The sequence below is a fragment of the Saccostrea echinata genome, unplaced genomic scaffold (genome assembly GCF_033153115.1).
Source record: "Saccostrea echinata isolate AGI-Se365-2 ecotype Australia unplaced genomic scaffold, CSIRO_AGI_Sech_v1 ptg000028l, whole genome shotgun sequence".
NCBI lineage: Eukaryota > Metazoa > Mollusca > Bivalvia > Ostreida > Ostreidae > Saccostrea > Saccostrea echinata.
This window is the reverse complement of record NW_026889777.1, coordinates 3,322,130-3,340,000: the sequence shown is the minus strand read 5'-3', so window position 1 is coordinate 3,340,000 and position 17,871 is coordinate 3,322,130. Positions and strand designations below refer to the sequence as shown.

Genomic DNA, 17,871 nt, shown 5'->3' with positions numbered 1-17,871 from the left:
CATTTGACAGGTCGTATCGAGAATGTAGACAGGCAATCCATCGACATTACATATAGCAACGTTTAAGCGAATAATGGGGGTAGGACAGAATAAATGGCAAGTAAAGATCGTACAATGAAAGAAGATTCACATATGCCCTCTTCGGACATGTAATTTGGCAATTTTTACATGCCCAGCTGGAAATTTAACAGGTCCCTGGCATTGGACTCCCGGGTTATTTGGAAGACAGTTTAGTTTCATGAGGTCCGACAACATTGATTCTCAATGTCTGCTCCCTCTACCCCATACACTTATCTTGATAAAATTATATAAATTATATTATTAATTATATAAATTGATATAAATTATATAAACCGGTCTAGTTTATATGATTTTACAATGTCATAAACAGCTGCTTAAGTGCATATAATATTGTAAATGGATTTATATATAGGATTAGGGAAAGATCCTCACTTGATTATGGCAGCATATTTAGCTCGTAGGAGTTTATTATCTACCACACATGATCAATGTCACTTTTGGACGTGAATGACTTTTGACACCCTAACTTCAGTTCAAATCAACGTTAACTTTATGTGACTTCTCTCTGAATCTTTTTTGGCATGTAACTTGGGTAAAAACAATTAAGTACTCTTGATGCATTTGATTTCTCTTAGCCCGTTTAAACATTTCCAAGGTCTATACCAGTTTTTGCAGGGGCGAAACTATGTAGAAGTTGGAAAAGAAACCCATCCCCTTTTTGACGTATTTGGTTTTCGAGGGATGAAAATTTTCAATATTACACTCAACTACATGCAATATTTATTATATTATACTGAATGTTTTATACAAATACAAATAATAGTGAACCTTGAGTGCATAAATCTGCGCAGTCACTATTTTTTGGAATATCACCCGTCGTCAAACAATGTTGACTGTTGCGACACTGGGCGTGGCTTCATTATTCAGCGGATAATAGTGCTTTTTAACAAATGTTTCTTGACCAATCAGATTAATTCATCTAATATACCTGAAAGTACAATATTAATTAATTGTCATCATTTTCCTATATTAGCATTTTTACTGGTAATGGTTTTGAAATGATAGGAACATGCACTGTTCAAAAAGTCTTAAAATGTTGTTTTGGCTCAGTTTCTTTGTTAGATTACTGTGTTGAACTAAGGCAGGTCAATTAAAGTAACATGATCCTATAGATTCCATGTACATTTAGTACTGTAAAGTAGACAAATTTATTGTTCTCACAAGTACATGTAGTTCTCAAACATTGATTTAAGTTGGTCTCCTGAAGGATGTAATAATGCAATTGGTCTGCTTAAGGTACAGTGTATAATGTAGATATGCATATTTTATTTTGAATTTGTATTATGTCAATCATTAGAAATATATGGATCTTAATTAAAAAACATTGTTTTCATTAGAATTTAAGATATGTATAATAGGCATATATTCTTCATGCTTTTCCATAGTTAAGTCCTTTTTTACAGGGTCTCTGCTAGAATCATGTGGACCCAAGTGTAACAAATCTATGGAAAGAGAGAAAATCTCAGCTCAAGGGTCAACATGTCTTTATTCCAAGAAAGGTAAATTGATAATTTTTTCTGCTAAAATACTCTTTTATAAATTATAATATCAATGCAAAAGAGTGAACAATGTACCTAACAACATTTTGAAAATGAAAGTGCAATAACAGTTAATAATTATGATCAATCGAATGAATGTTAATAATCCAATCAAAGTCCTTGTTGTATATCATTTTTGCTAGGACTGTGTATTGAGCAAAAAAAAAAAAAAGAAAGACATTTTTAATGCGATATGCAATATATTGAATTCTTTAACAATTCTGTCAAAAAAGTCTTATGAATCATTATGCATGAATTTTATAAAAATAATAATTGTTTTTTACTCATTTTTAATTTTTTGGTCTCACTGTCTTTAAAAATTACACTTCAAATTCAAACTTATCTTGACTGTAAAATCAACATGTTAAGTAAAGTTGTCTTTGTATTTTTATGATTTTGTAATAATCATTTAAGAGTGCTACCTCCTTAATGATTATATCATTTTTGATCAGTTTTAATTCAAAACAGTTACCGGTAAATATAATCTTTGGTGATTGAAATTCCCAAGTTTTTCACAGAATTGCATAAAAAAAACTGCCTGCCCAAAATGTATTGGAATTAAGTTATTTTTAGCTCACCTGAGCCAAAGGCTCAAAAACAACAAAGCCACAATTAGTCATAATTTATATGGAAGCATCCTCAGGTAGTGTAGATTCAAGTTTGTACAAAATCATGACCCCCGGGCGGGGGGGGGGGGGGGGGGGCACAATGGGGGATCAAAATTTTACATAGGAATTTATAGAAAAAAAATCTTTAAAAACCTTTCTCTCAAGAACAACAAAGCCACAATTAGTCATATTGATATGGAATCATTCTCAGGTAGTGTAGATTAATTTTTGTACAAATCTTGACCCCCAGGGGTATAGTGGGGCCACAATGGGGGATCAAAATTTTACATAGAAATATGTAGAAAAAAATCTTGAAAAATCTTCTTCTCAAGAACAACAAAGTCACAATTAGTCATATTGATGTGGATTCATCCTCAGGTAGTGAAGATTCAAGTTTGTATCAAATCATGACCCCTCGGGGTAGGGTGGGGCCACAAGGGGCGATCATAGTTTTACATAAGAATATATAGGGGAAAAAAACTTGAAAAATCTTCTTCTCAGGAACAGCAAAGCCATGTTTTGTCATATTGATATGGAAGCTTCCTCAGGTAGTGTAGATTCAAGTTTGTTCAAATCATGACCCCTGGGGGTAGGGTGGGGCCACAATGGGGGATCATAGTTTTCCATAGGAATATATAGGGAAAAAAACTTGAAAAATTTTCTTCTCAGGAATAGCAAAGCCATGTTTTGTCATATTGATATGGAAGCATCTTCAGGTAGTGTAGATTCAAGTTTGTTCAAATCATAAACCCCAGGGGTAGGGTGGGGCCACAATGTGGGATCAAATTTTTACATAGGAATATATAGGAAAAAATCTTTTCATCAACAGAAAAGCCATGTTTAGTCATATTGATATGGAAGCATCCTCAGGTAGTGTAGATTCAAGTTTGTTCAAATGATGGGGGGGGGGGGGGGGGGTAGGGAGGGTCCACAATGGGGGATCAAATTTTTAACAAGGGAATATATAGGAAAAAAATCTTTAAAAATCTTCTGCTCAAGAACAGTAAAGCCATTTGTTATATTGATATGGAAGCATCCTCAGGTAGTTCAAAATCCAAGCCCCCTCCCCTTTAAACTTTTCAATACTGAAGTGATTTGTGCTTTTTCCTAGCCAATGTGCTCAGGTGAGCATTGTGGCCCATGGGCCTCTTGTTTTTGATACGATATATTCATTAATCTAGATATGTATCGATATACAGGTAAACTTCGGTATCTCGAACACCGGTATGTCGAATACCATGGATATCTCGAAGTGAATCAACGGTCCCGGCCGTTTTTATTATATTTATGATTTTAAAAAACCCCGGTATCTCGAACACGGAAATCTCGAATACCTCACTTATCTCGAAGTAGATTTACGGTCCCAAGTGCTATAAACACATGCGTTATCTCGAAGTCCAACAAATTCTCGCTCCGCTGAATTCACACCTTAGTACACAATATTCCCATTATGCTAATTTTACGGTCTGTTGAACGTTTCCATTAGGTCTAGCACAGGCTTCATGGGACCATTGCTTATAATCACACCTTATTAGTCCCAAGCTGTTGTTTTTGGTAGTTAAATATAATTACGCAGGCCAGGTGATTTGGAGGTGTTAATAAAATGCACTCTCAGAGATACTATGACACGATAATGAAACAGCGGCTTGGGGACGATTACTGTACTAGAAATTTAAATTATCGAAAATACACGCTTATACACATCATTACATATCAAAGTAAACACTGAACACATCAAAGTGATATTGAACTCAAGAGATTAAACAATTAAAGACATTATTTTGAGTTTAAAAGTCAGTACCAAAAATCAAATCTTCAGTAAATATCATGTCCGATAAGGCAGTCGAACGAAGGACCCGGTAGCCAACCAGGGGGGATAGTTAGATTATCTGACCGTGGTGTAAAAAGAAAACTTAAAGTTCATACAATCAAAACAAAGTTTGCTTTTGTTTATTCATATTGGCAATTTCAATAAATCATTGTAGAACGATAATTCCTGTTGTTACATTTAGGCATGTGGGTATATGTACATATCCTGTTAAAGTCTTTGTGTATCACATTATATCATGATATACTTCAGACAAATTAGTACACCTGTAGTTTTGAATACAATTCATACATTGATTTCATTTGCCACAATGGTCTCTTTAATATTGCAATAATGCATTTGGTCTTCCTAATGCATGTATAATGCAGGTACTGTATATACTCTATGTCCAGCTTATAGGTGAGTCATAAAAAGATTAGTATTTTGAAACCAGGTTAAAACATCAGAGCATTGATTTGAAATTGTCAATTGATTCTGGCAAAAAGTTGTACCGATTTATAAGCGGGTCAATAGGAAATCCCTCTAAAATAACCTCAAAAAATACAACTGACTTATAGGTGAACCACCTTATAGGCAAGTATATATACGGTATAGTTTTTGTTGAATTTTGCTAACAGCAAAACACTATGAATAATGAATTTTGGGAAAAAAAGATTATTAAGTTTAATGATGCATGTATGTAGTATAGAAATATTGTTCATATGCCTGTACATGGTACAAATATGCATTTTACAGAGTGTACATATGCCAGAATCATATGGACCGCAGACTGGCCCTGGTGATTCCGTTAAGTAAAAAGAGGAAAAATCAGTGCTTGTGCTCATTGGTCATTGGACAAAGGTAAATAGATTTATTTCATGAAACTAAACATGTAAATTACTAGGATATTAAAATACATGTATCACAATTAAAATACATGTATTGATTTATATATATATGGATATCAGTTGGTCTCCTTGATGGAGTTAAATGCATTTGTTATCCCTTTTAAGTGGATCATTTAAATATTATGCAGTTTATTTAGAAGCCTTTATTATCTGCACTGTTCACTTTTACAGGGTGTATGCCAGAATTTTTTCAAGAACAGTCTGAATCTGACATGGAAAAAATGAAGAAAAACAGCCTTCCTGTTTATAAATCTACATTCTGACAAAGGGTAATTTTGTTTAGTTCAATTAGAAGTGCACATTTAATTTCAGTTGCTTTCCTTAATGATATATTATAGCATTTTTATTCCTTTATGAACAATATGTATACTTGTAAAGCATGTATCACAAAATCTTCTGCAAACAAAGTTTTGGGTGTATAGTGTTTGTTGTTTAACGTCCCTCTTGAGAATATTTCACTCATATGGAGACGCCACCACTTGTCGATGGAGAGCTGCAAATTTTTGTCCTATACTCAGCACTTACGGCCATTGAGCATTGAGGGATCTTTATCGAGCCAGCACCTACTGTGACATGGGACCTCGGTTAATACCTCTGTCTCATCTGAAGAACGGGTCTCCACGTCCCACAGTGGGATTCAAACTCGCGATGTAAGGATCAGCTTCTTTCTCCGCGACTCTAGAGTAGACGCTCTAACCACTGCATCTGCTCTACTTTGGCAACTTTGGGTGTATATAAGCATAGGAATCATCATGTCCATCTGGCTGTTCATGTGTTTGGCCACTTTTATGATTAGTGTTTTTGTTCCAATTCTGGCTGAGATAAATTGATTTAAGTCATCTAAATACAAACAAATTAAGGGAAATTACTATGGTATTGGAATGAACATTTTGGAAATCTGTCTAATTGTTCCACTGTAGTTAGTTTCTTTAATGTTGAAATAATGCATCTGGTCTTCCTAATGCATGGCATACACTGTATGCATGTGTAATGTTAAAGTTGGCTGAATGTAAAACAGTTCTTGCGTTATGACAAAGGTAAATAGATTTAGTTCATGTAACTAAACATGTAAATTATTAGGGTATTAAAATCTCAAGTTCTGAATACTGATTTACATGTGGAGAGTAGTTGGTCTCCTTAATGCAGTAATAATACATCAGGTCTCCCTTATGCATACTGTATATTATATAAATTTAATGACTGACATGTACGAGGGTTGATCCAAAAGTTCATGGAATTTCTTCATATTTTATTTATTTATTAGTGAAATGGTTGAATACTGATTTACATGTGGATAGTAGTTGGTCTCCTTAATGCAGTAATAATACATTTGGTCTCCCTTATGCATACTGTATATTATATAAATTTAATGACTGACATGTATGAGGGTTGATCCAAAAGTTCGTGGAATTTCTTCTAGTGTTGTACCGATAATCAGAAAACATCGATTGTCAACAAAAAAATGCTACCGATTCTGATGATCGATTATAGTTTTTCATAATCGATCATCGGAAACATACTTCTAATACAATACTTTCCGGAATTATCCATTTCTGGTTTAAAATTTATTTCTTCTTAATGAAAGAAAATGGCATCTGCATCTGATACTAGCCAACTAGCACGAAGCAGAGGTGATTAAGAATCGAAGATGCAAATATAGGGCCTAAAAAAAATTATTTTTGTTTCCTGTAATAACCCGACCGACCCATTCAATTTAACCCAGGGTGAATTTTTTTTTCTGCCAAATCTGTGTTTGCTCTTTGGTTTGATCAATCAGCTGATTCTTTTTATTCAAAAAATATTAATTGTATCTTTTATTTGAGATATAAAATATGCAACTTAGTCAACATTTACCTTAAATATAGAGTGATCAGTTCCCCCCACAACTTTTTGAAGTTCGTTTTCTGCTGCTAGGCAGCCATGTTGGGTGTCCACTGTAAATATTTTTAGGTCTAAAAGTGTAAAAGAAGCAAAACAACAAAGAAAATAATATATTATGTATTTTATATATTCGTGTTAAAGAAATAAATGAAATTATTGTAATAGTCTGCTTTTTGTATACAAAACTATGAAGAAATCCGATTATAATCGGTGAAATCGCATCAGAAGCAGTAACCGATTCCAACCGATGTTCGATTATGAAAATTAACTGATGTCTCATCACTAATTTCTTCATATTTTTTTTTTATTTATTAGTGAAAGCGGTGAAATACTGAATTACATGTGGAGAGTAGTTGGTCTCCTTAATGCAGTAATAATACATCAGGTCTCCCTTATGCATACTGTATATTATATAAATTTAATGACTGACATGTACGAGGGTTGATCCAAATGCTCATGGAATTTCTTCATATTTAATTTTTTTATTAGTGAAACTGGTTGAATACTGATTTACATATGGATAGTGGTTGGTCTTCTTAATGCAGTAATAATGCATTTGGTCTCCCTTATGCATACTGTATATTATATAAATTTAATGACTGACATGTACGAGGATTGATCCGAAAGTTCATGGAATTTCTTCTTATTTTATTTATTTATTAGTGAAAGTGGTTGAAAATTACAAATAAGAATATAGACACTTGTTGAATTTTTTTAATAAAAAAATATTTAAATATTAATGATAGTAACTCTATGGCAGTTGCCATAGCAAAGGATGTTTTAAAATGCAGGGGAGACATTTACTCGTTCATTATCATTTTAATTCTTAATACGTGATATAAGAAAAAACCTGCGCTAAGTGGCAAATAAAATGAGAATTTTGTCATTATTACGATTGCTTGACCACTAATATACCTGTCTGTGAGAGTTTTACTGATTTAACTTGATATTTAGATTATTAGTTGATGATTTCTTGTTCATCTTTTAATTGTTAGAGAACGTCACATTTCAGTCAAGTTATAAGTTTTGTTAAAATCTTAGGAACACTCTGACTTAAAGGGGTATACTACTGATACAGGCTGGAGAAAAATGCATTTAGCAACTGATTTTCCAGTGGCGTGAGAAATTTAAGAACAATAGAACTTCCTTGGAGGTTGATTAAAGGTGTGGCTGCTTTTGGGAGGGTCTGTTTTTCTCATAGACAAATTAAGCGTTGATGGATGTTGACCGCTGACGTACTGTGCTTGACTTTGCTACTGAAATTGGAACATCATATGGAAAGATGGGGAGTATTTTTGAAATATGAGTGTAATATAATAAAAGATAAGTCGATTGGTGGATACCCGGAGAAAAAGGCAGAATATTCTGTAGAATTACTTAGTTGAATTGAACATGAGGGTGAGATGCTCCTATAACATGACATGACATACTTAACTTGACGTTACGTCGAAGTCTCCCCCGGATTTTACAACTATCAGTGTTCAGAAAGCTCATGTGACCTTATTGGTAATTGGAACGTGGTGAAATTTTCCAGTATTGTTGCATAATGACTCTATATTATAAACAGATAAATATGCCTATTGTTTGCTTTCATCAAATCACAATAAAATTTTAGAAATAATTAAATTCCATGAACTTTTGGATCAACCCTCATATTAGAAAAAAGATGGATCTAAGATTGAACAGGTTATAATTCACCTGAGTCATTTAAATTACTTATTGCTATCTGTTCTTGTTCAGTCATCATGTGTCAAGTATTGTCTCTAAACTATTGAACATTTTCAGCTTCTTTTCTGTCACAGTTTCAACTAATTTCTCGGTTGAAGTACTGTATAGGGGATTAATTTCAGGGGTTGTAATTTTCATGTTTTTCTCTCCTCTGACACGATCGCGGTTTGTTGAATTTGCGGTATATAACTAAGGTTACATGTACCTCCCTTCAATGTCTATTTCCGTTTAATCCATAGCATAGATAGAAGGCATTAATCAGCGTTATGTATTCACTTCACGAACAACGGTAGATTTATATATACATCAGCAAGTTCGATAGTTATTTGAATGATTTTTTAAAACCAAAATGTCGATAAAAATATGATAATGTAGGTAACAAATACACGTTGTAACATAGCTACGTACGGGTATTCAAAACCCATGACCCTAGTGTTTTGATAGATGAAACATGTAGCGTTGGCTATTAAAACAGTTTTTTTTTTTTTACAACTACAGGTTATTATCTGCTGGGTGATCTAAATTAATGTCAAGCATGATAATTAAAATAATTGAATGACAAGTACGATTCGTAATTACTGAAATGACTATGCACTGCACGTATATTTACCTATCGTAGTCTATTCTCAGATTTCCAAATATAACATGTAGGTTATTGAAAACTTATTCACTGTTTCTTGAATTCACGGATTTATTCACACCGTGAATATAGCGAATATTAACACCGCGAGTTATTTTCCCTCTATACAGTATACAGACTTAATATAGAAATGATTTTATCGACTTTCTCAATCTATCAGGAATTTAAAAATGTAAATATAAGCATTTAATTGTAAATATTAAACATTTAGCATCTCATAACCAGAGTTGGAAATTACTGACTGCCCGAGGCAGTCTGTTTTTCAGGTAGGCAGGGACAAACTTTAGATTAACCTCGGTGGTCGGGGTCATTTAAACATGTAGTTCCTGTTTTCCTTTTTTTTCCAGGGTATAATAAGTCTATAGAAATTAAGTAAAATATAGTATATCAAAGGAACACTTCTAGTTAAAAATATGAGATGACCTATAGGACCAATATTGGTTTCAGTCTTTAGAAAAAGCTTACCGATATATGTTTCGGTCACTGACTTTAGGTCACATGTGTGTAGTTTCTTGTTTCTCATGTATTGCTTTAGTTCTACATTAATGGTAATCTAACAACCAAGTTTTATGATAAATGTGATGACTTTAACTTTTCAATCGTCAACTTCCCTTACTTATTCAGCAATATACCTTCATCACCGGCATGTGGGGTTTATATCTCTCAGTTGATTCGATACGCAAGAGCATCCTCTATGTATGAACAATTTTTAAAAGGAGGTAAGTTATTGACAAACAAATTGCTGAAACAAGAATATCAGCAGTCTTGTTTAAAGTCATCATTTAGTAAGTTCTGTGGTCGATACAATGACCTTGTCAGCAAATACAATTTATCATTAAGTAAAATTCTGACTGACGTTTTTCATACTTATTGTTAGGCCATTATTTACACACTGAATTGTGTATGGATTTTTCTATTGTTTCCCAGTCGTGACAAGGAGCACACAGCGGGTGTGACTGGTCTGCAGGGGATGCTCACTCCTCCATGGCACCTGATCCCACCTCTGATGTTTTGGAGGTCCGTATTTGCTCTGCTCCTATTTTGTATTTTTTGATGGGCTTTTGAGCTTGAATACTGATTGTTATCTCGATATATTTCATTCTACTCAACTGTGTGTTCATGTGATCCTACCTCAGTATTTACAGAATGATGCATCCTTTGTTTGAGGGTCATTCTTGATGTCTGACTGAGTAATGGCAATGGGACATAAAACCTTAACTGACCTTACCACATTCTTTTCTAATCTGAAAACCCTCATGCATTTTTAGCATAACATATCGCCAATGCACACATTTTTCCCGAGGAATGAACTGCATCTACTCTGCATAGAACAGTATCTCTCCCACTGGCACAACAGTACTATTACACGTCATAATATTCTTGAAAGGCAAACACAGCAATTATTGCTCGGCATGATTTTTTTTCATGACACCTGCAGTATCGAGTAACACAAAGTGAATGATTCATGAGGTTTAGTTCCGGTTGATTGCGTTTAGTTAAAGAGAATTTATGATCTGCATTTCCATAGATGTCTTTTATATTAACACCAAACATGCATTTAAGGAAGAAAATATATTAAGTAAAATGCAAAAGCCTGTATTAAAAAATCAAAGGACAAGTGCACTTAAGCAATGCTTAATGGGCCCTTTCAGTGCCATATTACTTTAGAATGTATTACCAAATTGTTCTTTTTTGGTAATAGTTAAACACAAGTGGACATTTCTAATTAAAATCACATTAAAACATCACCTAAATCAGCATGGATTTGAAACAAATGAAGTTTTTTAAATTCCTATAGATACCCCAAATCCGGAAAAGTCGTACCGAACCTATTTTGAGTTTCGTTTATTTAAATCAAGGGGAGGAGACATTTAAATCAGACACTTGAACAATCTGATGGTGGATCATTGACAGGCGCGTTTGCCGAATGATACTTCTTGTGCTATTTTACCCGAGAAAAAAATTGAATGAAGTTGTATAGATACCTGTATCCATAGTGATCAAACTAAGAAATTTGCATGCTTGCATTTGAAATAATACAATAAGTATTAACATTAGTTCCTTTAAATTTTAAAATGAAAAAAAAGTGTATTTAGGTGGCTTTCAATACCAGTACCTTTGTCTTGCATGAATGTTAAATGAATGTATTTATGATGACATTTTAACGACACTAAACTCTCCTAACCATCCCGTGTTCCTAAAACCAAATACATACAAACTTCTCTATGCGGCTTGACTTTGATATAATGATACAAAACGTGGTTATGTTTTACAGTGAGCATCTTTGAGGAATGTTTACCTGGGTAGAACTCACGTGACTACCAGTATTTTAAATAATTTATTCCACGGGTGGGTTCAACATAGGTCATACAGGTAAATAGCTCTTGCTTGTTATAGGAAAAACATTGAACTTTTCATACATTTTTAATATTTTAAGTACAAGCCTAATCATGTACAAATTTCCTACTTTCACACAAGTTTTATAAATGTATAATGCATTTTTTGTCAATCGCACAAGTTTGTACAATGTAAGGCTGACAATAAACAAAAGCTTTGAAATGAATGACCGTCCTCGATTTACTATAGAAAATCACGAATGTCGTCTGACCCCTACCACATTGTATGGCTTTGCTCTTTGTATATTCATGAATTTCAGCGATTAAATTTGTTGAATCTTATGGTTTACATATCAATTAATGATCTGAGGTGGAAAATTATGCTTAATTTAATCCTTCATTTTTTCACATTTTACCGGGGCCCATAAGTGCACTCGTTCTTTAGTGTTTATACAGGTAAAAAGTTTGAAAAAATAAAAATGTGCCAACAAATGGTTTCGAACCAGGACACTAAAAATGTTCATGGTGAGAGTCTGCGGTCTATTGTTCTGGGCTATGCTGACTATGAGGACATTTGTAATAAATATAAACCAGTATGATAGAAATAGATTTTCACGTTTTTTGTAGTTTTTTTTCTATGAATTTCGACCCTAGGCACCTCTAAAAGAACCTTGTTTTAAATAATTGCTTACTAGATCAAAATCTATCAAAATTTCATAATTTAATTTAGGGGCAGGCAAAGGGTGATTATATTGCATCTATCGGGTATAATTTTCTTATCAGAAAATTGTAGAGATATGCAAGGTTAATTAATGACAACATTTATTTTTCCTTTTTGCCTAATACTTTTATGATTTTCACTAATAAATTGATTATTGAAAAAAGCCTTTAATATGACTGCTGATTTTATCTCCATCTGTTAATTTTCAACACCTTTTCTGATGATTATAGTAGAGAACAGATTATGATTTCTAACATTTATTTTTACAGATCATTTTCTTGAGATAGGTGGAACCAACAGTCAAAAATAGACACTTTTAAGAAAAGTAAAAATCTGGCTCAGGTAAAAAAAAAAAAAAAAAAAAAATCATTTACAGTTTTAACAATTCGTAATTTTACCTTAATTAACTGGAAAAACCTTATTTGATGAAATACAGGTCAAGAATGAAGAGTTTAAAGCCTAGTAGGGATTTTGGTCAATCATTACAGGTAATCTGCAGTCCCTCTCGAGAATTTTACTTTCATATGGAGACGCCACCACTTGCCAGTGGAAAGCTGCAAATTCTGTCCTATACTCTGCACTCATGGCCATTGAGCAGTGAGGGGTCATTTTCATGCCAGCACCTACTGTGACACGGGACCTTGGTTTATAAGGTCTCATCCGAAGGACTGGTCTCCATGTCCCACAGTGGGATTCAAACCTGCGACATAAGGATCAACTCCTTACTTCGCGACTCTAGAGCAGACGCTCTAACCATGGCGCCACGCTTGTGACTAGCTCAGTTTTAAAGAAATCATTCAAGATATTTTTTATCAAACTTAATATGCTGATACATATATAATTAGTAAGACCTATTCAACTATTTCAAAAGCTTTTGACCTTTCCTGTGACCTTGACCTCACTTTCCTTCAATTTGTATTTTGCATGGTTTTAAAACCATTTAAAATATTGATATCTAAGGCTATGCATCTATACATAATTTGGTGAGAATTTATCATCTATATCCATTTTTTTTAGATTTCAATTTCAATTTTAAAGAAACTTTTCAAGATATTCTCATCAAACTTCATACACTAACACAAAATTTCATGTTGCATTACTATACACTCGGCGGGCATACATGTCCTATGGACATATTTCTAGTGTATTGCTGTTTCTGTTGTTTGTTTACTTCCGGTCGGTAAGTGCCCCCTAGGGGCAAGCCCCAGTCCTGTTTTCTTTTCCAGGGTTGCAACAGCACCCCCTAGAAAAACAAGTTGCACCATCCAATCAAATCGTGTTTTGTGCTGCTTTATGCCAATGAAATTAAGGCTGGATAGCATATGTATTATATTCTGACCAATGGGGTTGCCGTATTTTCAAAAAATTAGGATAGACTTACCACTTCAGCATTCCTTTCATCACTGAAGTGATATACATGGTCAAAAATTGACTAACTTTCATTTTTGTGTCAACTGCAGAGCAGAACGACACTTAGAGATCACTTTACCTGATGTCTGTCTGTCCGTCTGTCACACCTTATATCTCCAAAATTTTGAGAGGCAGGGTTTTGATAATTAGCATTCATATATGTTTTTGAGCTCATGATACTATACTTTGAAACTGTATGAAATTCAGTTACCACACAAACTTATATTTAAATACTATGAAAATACATTGGGATCAGTATCCCACAATGAATCATGTTGACTGACAAAGTGACAATTAAAGTAAAGACAGTCTGAAATTCCTTTCCTCCGAGGATTGTCGGAAGCACCTACATGTGTATTAATAAAATGATAAATAGTTATTCCTCATAATTTCAATTAAATTATTCATTTGAGGACTGGGGAACTATATTTTCTTTGATTGCCGGATTCTATCCCAGTCTTTTACTTTTGGATCCTTTTTTTCCTTCCAGGCAAATGCATGAACCTCCATGCTAATATTAAATTAATAGCTGACCACTCTTAGATTTATTTACCTCTTTAATGACGATACCTAGCAGGTGACATATACATTCCTTGAAACACTCTAGTTCCTATTTGATTTTCACTAATATAAAGATTATTGAAAAAAGACTAAGGTGCTCTATAGTGATCAGTCTATTCATTCATCTGTCTGTCAAATACACATATCCCTTGTTCAGAATACAGGTGACTCTAAATACTTCATACTTTATATTTTTTAATTAGATACATGTAGCTGCTTTGGAACATCTGAAATGTCTATTACATTATCACTAGTTTTACTAGTTTTCTTCATGTAAGTTGAATATATTTTAAACTTTTAAATTTTTATTTTTTCCAGGTAAGAAAGAAATTCAGGAGTTCTTAAATTGCCCTTGGAGTTCTTGGATTGCATCAAACTGCTAAAAGACCTCAACAAAAACAGCGTCTTGAAAATAAAAATGAAAATATTCAGTGAAAAAAAAATGATGAAAGAGCCACTAAAAATCTTCAAGCCTTTGAGCTGAAATCTGGAAGTCAATCTGTGGACTTTACTAGTATGTCATATTACTAAGTCATCATTTGTGTATAATAAATACACTAAACTGTAAACACTTGTTAAAATGTGTATAATTTTTAGATATAATTTGGTAGCTCACAGACTTCAATAGTTTCATGTAATTTAAGTAATAATGAAAATTTCCTGTTGTCTAGCTAGATTAGAAACTATTATTGTCCAATTTTGGATATTGTGAAATAATTTATCTAGTGTGCATACATGTGTGTACACTTACGTGTAAATTAATTGTTGTAGCAAATTCAATCGATCATTAAGTTGAATGTTGACTAATGTTTTTCATCAAAATTGTTTACACTGAATTGTTTGTGGATTTTTCCATCTGCCCAATCATGTCAAGGAGCACATGGCAGGAAATGCTTTCTCCTCCATTGCACCTGGTGTTTTTAGAGGTCTGTGTTTGCTCTGCTCTAATTATTTATTGTTTCAATGGACTTTAAAGCTTGATCACTGTTGGTAATCTTCATATTTCATATACTATTAGAGTACTTGAAGAAAACTGTAAAGATTTAACATACAGTATAATGCATGTATATTGCACTTTAAGTACAGTGTATGTGGTTAAGAAATGTTAAATCGTCTCATAGTGCATTGAATTTGTTGAAAATTAGAAAATGTGTTGAAATTTTTTTTGAAATAATGTTAGATTGCAGATTTTTTTAAATCATGCAAGTAAGAAATTGCTAAATATTTTTTAGCTTTTCTGGACAGTCTAGATGAGTTCTTACTATATACCTAGCGTTGTCATCCCAGTTAAAATTTAAGGAGCAAGGTTCATTCCTAAGCTCTACCTGGACAAACTTGCATGGATTAAAGCACATTAACAGATTTACTTCAGATGCTTGACCTGATCTACATTTTCCTCATGAGTTTTTTTTGTTTTTGTTTGTTTGTTGTTTAACATCCCTCTCAAGAATTTTTCATCCATATGGAGATGCCACTACTTGCTGGTGGAGAGCTGCAAAATTTGACCTATACTTTGCACTCAGGGCCTTGAGCAGTAAGGGATCTTTTTTGTGCCCACATCAACTGCTAGGTGGGACCTCGGTTTATATGGTCTAATCTAAAGGACTGGTCCCCACATCCCCAGTGGATTTGAACCTGAGACTTAAGGATTAAATCCTTACTCGCGACTCTAGATTACAAACTCTATCCTTTGCGCCACATGGGGGACTCCACAAGATTAAGTGTTTTGAGCAGTCCTGTTCTCATGTAATTATAAACTCTATGTTGAACAAACCTGCAAAGATGATGTATGTACATGTAAATGTTTCAGGGTACCAATCCTTGATTTGACTTAGATTTTCTGGATTAATGACCAGTTTTTTAGAGAAGGTTCATTCAAAGTAACAATATACTCTTTGGTGATCAGTAAACATAGATGGTGTATCCTGCTTCTGATGCTGGATGTAACATACATTTTCAGGGTTATTGAGCAGTTAAATCTAACCCAGACCAACTTGCATAGATTTTGGATTCAGGTGATATACATTACCAGAGTGTTTGTTGAGTGAGACTTTGCCTTACTAGTAGATAACATTTATAGAAGTGAGCTCTGTATTCTTTGATTAGGTATGTTTTTTCTTTGCTCAGGAATATATACCATCAGTGCCAACTACCATACATTTTATATAATAGATGTAGCTGTTGTTCAACTGAATATGATAAAACTGTGGATGAAAATAATTTGATTTTTGTACCTTTGAATGTATTGAATTAATTTGTAAAAGCTGTTATGATACAATGTTTGATATTTTATAAAAGTTTTTAGCATATGCAATCAATAAATGTATCAACATTTTTATTTTATTATACTTTTTACCCTGCAAACTTCTTAAAAACAGAATAGTAATGATCCATTTAACTGATACTAGGTTAGTGTCACATTGTACTGGTATATCATGTATACTGAACTGTAAATAAGAAACATCTAAATAGGTAAAATCACAGCATGAATCATTGGATTATGTAAGAAGTGCACTATCTTGTGCTTTGGTATGATATTAATAATAAATGTTAAACTATCTTTTTTTTTTTTCAAATTAACAAAGGATATGCTTGAGTGACTGTATTTTGACTAGCAGTAAAAATAAAATGATTTTTAAGCATTTGAATTATTTTGATTCATGGTCTCTGCAAGTTTAATGATAGCAAATATGTATATTGAACATGGCATCCACATATTGCTATACTGGATGGGGCATAACTTTTACTGAATCTTAATCACAACCTTGAAATTTTATGTAGTACATGTGGTTTCAACTGGTCAAATGTATTCTTACATCAGAAAGAATTTAAACAAATGTAGGCATAGGTCAGAACTTCATCAATTAGTTGGAAAGCGAATGCACTCAGTGACTATATGGTTTAAAAGAAGCTGGGTATAAATAGCAGGAAAAACTACTTGATGTCCACTGTGAACTTTGTGTCCTCAACAAAACAATATGGAGTATACTATACTTGGTCTAAAGAATAATCTATGTCTGCATTCACTTTTAGGTTAAACTGTTTTGGGCATTGAGAGTTTGTTTGTTGTTTAACATCCCTCTGGAGAATTCTTCACTCATATGGAGATGCCAACACTTGCCGATGGAGAGCTGCAAATGACCTATGCTCGGCACTCAGGGCCAATGGGCAGTGAGGGATCTTTTTCATGCCAGCATCTACTGCGACACTGGACCTCTGTTTGTACAAAGGACCAGTCTCTATGTCCCACATGGGATTCAAACATGTGACAAAAGGATCAACTAACTCCACGACTCTAGAGCATAGGCTCTTTCCACTGCACCACGTGGGCGACAGCATTGAGAGTTAAATGTGGATATCAGAACAAGCTACTCTGGGCTTATACTCTCTATATATTGATTGATTGTATGTTGTTTAACATTCCTCTCAAGATTTTTTCACTCATATGGAGACACCACCACATGCAGGTGGAGATCTGCAAATTTTGTCCTATACTCGGCACTTACGGCCATTGAGCATCGAGGGATTTTTTTCGTGGCAGCACCTACTGCGACACAGGACCTTGATTTATACGGTCTCATCTGAAGGACCAGCCTCCCCATCCCACAGTGGGATTTGAACCTGCAACGTAAGGATCAACTCCTTACTTCAC

At 33.7% G+C, this 17,871-nt stretch overlaps 1 protein-coding gene and 1 long non-coding RNA gene across 2 annotated transcripts in view; one reads left to right on the top strand and one right to left on the bottom strand.

Moving 5' to 3' along the window:
* LOC133194032 (uncharacterized) overlaps nt 1-16,815 on the top strand; it is a 23,921-nt gene extending 7,106 nt beyond the window's left edge. Inside the window, exons 2-5 of the long non-coding RNA XR_009722033.1 lie at nt 1,485-1,580; nt 4,791-4,895; nt 5,114-5,211; nt 14,538-16,815. This is a non-coding gene — a long non-coding RNA (uncharacterized LOC133194032). The remainder of the gene's footprint in view (nt 1-1,484; nt 1,581-4,790; nt 4,896-5,113; nt 5,212-14,537) is intronic.
* The window catches only part of LOC133193909 (protein white-like), a 47,115-nt gene that overhangs the window by 22,556 nt on the left and 6,688 nt on the right, over nt 1-17,871 (bottom strand). The window lies entirely within an intron of this gene.